This window comes from Tupaia chinensis, unplaced genomic scaffold (assembly GCF_000334495.1).
Source record: "Tupaia chinensis unplaced genomic scaffold, TupChi_1.0 Scaffold149184_1, whole genome shotgun sequence".
In the NCBI taxonomy this organism is placed as follows: domain Eukaryota; kingdom Metazoa; phylum Chordata; class Mammalia; order Scandentia; family Tupaiidae; genus Tupaia; species Tupaia belangeri.
In genome coordinates this window covers 1,336,313-1,339,897 of record NW_006209032.1, presented here as the reverse complement: position 1 = coordinate 1,339,897, position 3,585 = coordinate 1,336,313, and the positions used below count along the sequence as shown (strand labels likewise).

Below are 3,585 nucleotides of genomic sequence, written 5' to 3'. Positions count from 1 at the left end.
TTTTTGCCATAGGGCGCGTGCACTCGCCAGACAGACAGACAGAGACATAGAGACAGAAAGTGAGAAATCACCCCCCAGGGGGGATGGTCATGCAGCAATCCCCTCTCCTCCATTCTCCTCTCGGGATCCTGGGCATGCACGCACATGCGCCCGGTGTGAGTTTTAATCACCGGGTCCAGGACGCGAACCACAGTCGACCACGTGGGAGTCCAGCGATATAGCCATTATGCTAACTGCTGGTTCCCCCCAGGGGTTCATTTTTAAATGAGGCTTGGTAGTTAGTTTCTTCTCAACTTCTTTGCCCTTAAGTCAAGAGTGATCCTTTCAAACTTAGCCCCATGAGCCAAAAGGTCTCAAGCACATGAAGTGATCAGCAAAAACAAGCATATGGGAAACTTCACAAGACAAACCACCACAGTTTCAACTGTTAAATTAAAAAGAAAAAAAAGAAAAAAACAGAGCAAGCGCGTACAAATTTGAGAGCAAAGAGCCATTTTGGGGGCAGTCGGTGGTTAAGGTGACGATCCCACATAGCCAACTACACAGTTCAAGTCCAGGATTGCCAGCTTGAAAAACACACCTAGCACAGGTGTGTGCATGCCCAAAACCCAGAGAGGAAAATGGAGAAGGGATTGCACCATGAGTGTGCTCTCTCACTCCCCCTAACCTCTATGTCTCTCTCTGGCCTCTGGCACATTCCTAATAGCATCCCCCTCAAAAAAAGGGCACCATTTTCATCAAATGCAATGTGCAGACCTTATTTGGATCCTAATTTGAACAAGCCAACTGTTTTAAAAACTACTAATAAGATAATTAAAGACACTGAAACATGACTTAAGGGAAAAAGAGCTAAAGAATTACCATTGTTTTCTGGGGTAGAATAATGGTATTGTAAATTCTGTGGCTAGCTCTGCATCTCTAAGGGATAAACACTGAAATATTTATGAATAAAATAACATTACTGGAATGGTTCTTTAAAAACTCAGTTTCCTTTTTACTTAGAGGTGGAAGCAGTGAAGAGGTGGGCATAGAATGTAGATGAAACATGACTGTCCAGCAGTCAGTAACCACTGAAGCTAGTGACAGTGAAAGACCCAAGCAGACTAGTCATTTCAGACTATCTTTTTTTCAAACTCTGAGGTGGACTCTAAGTTCAATTTTTGGAAAAAGAGATATTTCCTTGGTCATCACAATATGCTACAAACCACTACTACTATTTGTTATTTGTTATTTATTTATTTTTTAAAGAGATTTTTGCTACAGGGCACGTGCGCTCGCCAGACAGAGACAGAAAGAAGGAAATCACCCCCCAGGGGGGATGGCCATGCTGCAATCCCTTCTCCTCCATTCCCCTCTTGGGATCTTGGGCACGCACGCACATGCGCCTGGCGTGAGCTTAAGCCACCGGGTCCAGGACTTGAACCACGGTCGACTACATGGGAGTCCAGCAACATAGTCATTATGCTAACTGCTGGTCCCAACTATTTGTTATTTTTATACCATAAACAAATAGGCAAGAACTGTTTTAAAAAACAAAAGTAGCTTTAGAATGTAATCACATAATAATCTGCTACTTTTCTATGTACAAAAATTAGTTTTCTTTGTTTCTTAAGGTGGTTACCCCACTCAGTAAAATAACTTCAGTTAAAGGGAACATTCTTCCCCAGTAAGTCCTCTTTGTGAGCCAAACAATGGAAAATTTTCACCTCCACAACCTGGCCTCAGGGAGGCTCAGGCTCATCCCTGTTGCCTAGATACTAGTGGCATCTCTGGAGCTTACAGAAGGCTCTGGCATCCCTAAGCAAGGGAGACTGGCCGAGGTTGCTCCTTCCTGGCCCTCCTTCCTGGCCGCTGTTCAGATACCAGGCTGGTATACAGTGTACTTACCTGCCACCAACAACCTTAGAAGCACAAAGGAAGTCTACTGTATCTGCAAAACTGGTTTCTACTATTTGGTCAATTATCGTCCTAGTCCTTTTTTAAAAATTATTTTATTTAACTTTATTTATTTTATTTTGACCAGAGAGAGAGAGAGGGAAAGTGAGAAAGTAAGCCACCAGGTCCCCGGACTCAAACCGCAGTTGGCCATATGGGAATCCAGTGCCCTTGACCACCACGCCACCTGCTGGCCCCTTGTCCTCATTCTTATCCATCTGACTTGTAACAATACTTGTGAATCTACTCTAAAGTCACAAAGCAGGGAAACCTGGTCTGGAAATTGAGACAATTAATAGTTCAACCCATTTTCCTGTCCAAATAAAATGTTGCTAAGAGATCAACTGGCCTATTACGTCAAATATGATAAAATATTCACTTTGTCATTTCTAAATCGAAGCAGCATGGCAAAACTTAAAGCAAGCACCTGCAACTTCTCTTTAAATATTTCACACCAAGTTCAAGGGTGTAATTTCACAAACCTCACAGCAACAGCCTAGGTAAATAAGCATCTTAGTCCACTTAAAATGTTACCTGGCTGAAAATGCAAATACAGCAAACATTTTAAATACTAGAATTCTACAAAATTACTGTAATAATGGTCCCTTATTTAAAATATATATACATATATATGTATATATATCATGGAACTGGTGATCTGCAACACTTTTCTCACCTCTCTTAAAAGTTTCAGTACTTTTCCTTAAAACTATTCTTCGGGATAATTTTACTTTATTCTTGTTCTATGTCCCTTTGGCTACCAAAATATTTCAATCCAAGCAGTGACCCGTTCTAGTTCTCCTGGCATTGAAGAGCATTAAATCTCTATACATTGTATTTTCACTCATTTTTCTGCTGGTGCATCTTTCTGGACGCATAAGACCAAATAAAATCCTGAAATGAACAAAGTCATTAGAATGCAGCCTGAAATCCAATGGGAAAGACATGGAAGCTCCGCTCAGGGTGGAACTATCACTATGAAGAAGGCATCCTCGGGGCCATTCGAAGACATTTTCCCGACATCCTGCTAGGTGTGCAGACTCCCCCATCAAACACCAGCTGACGGGCGACTGGCGTTCGACACCCAAAATGGCTGCACCTCTCCCAGCCCCAGGTAACACTACCTGAAGCGCTGGGGTGACCCCTCCAAGGAGACCGCCCCCCTCAATAAGCCGCCTGAGACCTGGGGAGACCCCTCAGACGCCGGACATCCTGCTTCATCCCAAAGACGCGGGGGGAGACCTCTCAATGACCGGGGAGACCGACCCCCCACACACACACACAAATCCGAAGGCGCCCTCCAATGACCAGGGAAGGTTCTGCTCCCCCAAAACTTTTTTAGAGCTTCTCCCCACAGGAACCTTTAGAACCAACCCCCCCCAAATGACCCGGGGAAATCTGGCTCCACAAAGACCGGAGAAACCGCTCCCACAGTAATCGCGACACTCCCCTTCCCCAAATAATCGGGAGAGACCCCCCAATGACCAGAGACTCTGCTCGGCAAAAGCCTGGAAAAACCTTTCCTCAGAGCTCCCGAGGCGACAGGGTCTCGGGCCCGGTCAGGCGGGCGTTACCTGCTGCTTCAGCCCAGTCCCGCGGCGCTTCCGCGCTATTGTTTCTCTCCCACCCAAATGGCTGGGGCCGGCTCGG

General features: G+C 45.1%; 1 protein-coding gene across 2 annotated transcripts in view; it reads right to left on the bottom strand.

Moving 5' to 3' along the window:
- The window catches only part of IP6K2 (inositol hexakisphosphate kinase 2), a 27,088-nt gene extending 23,511 nt beyond the window's left edge, over positions 1-3,577 (bottom strand). Inside the window, exon 1 of one of the 2 annotated variants that reach the window (XM_006170994.1) lies at positions 3,510-3,577. The gene's annotated coding sequence lies outside the window, so the exon portion shown is untranslated. Of the gene's footprint in view, positions 1-2,611; positions 2,772-3,509 lie in introns of those variants that run through there. The other variant, XM_006170997.3, reaches the window with a different exon arrangement.
- Between the last annotated feature and the right edge of the window lie 8 nt (positions 3,578-3,585).